General features: G+C 34.9%; 1 protein-coding gene across 2 annotated transcripts in view; it reads left to right on the top strand.

Annotated features, from left to right (window-relative positions):
- DOCK11 (dedicator of cytokinesis 11) overlaps positions 1-630 on the top strand; it is a 199,102-nt gene that overhangs the window by 65,755 nt on the left and 132,717 nt on the right. The gene's annotated exons all lie outside the window — the stretch shown is intronic.

Raw genomic sequence — 630 nt, 5'->3', positions numbered from 1 at the left:
CCCAACATCCAATAGATGTTATTCTTATATATGGATTGACCTTTCTTTGTAGTTCTCTCAGGATCCACTTCCCTCATCTATTTATGATCTCCCCTCCCAAATATTTTCAAATGTATAAATCTTTATGACTTTACTACAGCAGTTTAATTTCATCCTTTCCTATACTTTGAAGATGAGAAGGACGAACTTTCTTGGTTCCTTCTTGAATAATGACCATGCAGTGGAAAATTATTGATTCATGAGCCTTTCTTGAAATTAATGCTGAGGGATTTGAGAGGATGTAGTGTGTCATTTCTTTTGTCATGACAGAGAAGGTGGTAAAGTAAAAGGATGTGTCATTATGTTTGAGGAAAGGAGGAGGCTTTTATTTTCCTTGTGTGCTAGTATTGAGCACAGGCCACTTCCATGTGTTTTATGGAGAGTCACAATGTAATGTGAACTGATGATGGTCTATCTTCTTTTTTTTAAATCTCTTTTCTTTTTTTTATCAAGCCATTCTTTTTAAAAAAAATTTTATTTTTAATTATTATGGATAAGCATGAACCAGTCAAGCAGTATTTTTCCTTTTCCCATTCCTGTGGCTTTGCTGTGAGTTGTAGCATCAGGCTAGTCCTTAACTACTGTGAGTCC

The sequence above is a fragment of the Propithecus coquereli genome, unplaced genomic scaffold (assembly GCF_000956105.1).
Source record: "Propithecus coquereli isolate 6110/MARCELLA unplaced genomic scaffold, Pcoq_1.0 Scaffold422, whole genome shotgun sequence".
NCBI lineage: Eukaryota > Metazoa > Chordata > Mammalia > Primates > Indriidae > Propithecus > Propithecus coquereli.
This window is presented reverse-complemented; position numbering and strand designations above follow the sequence as displayed.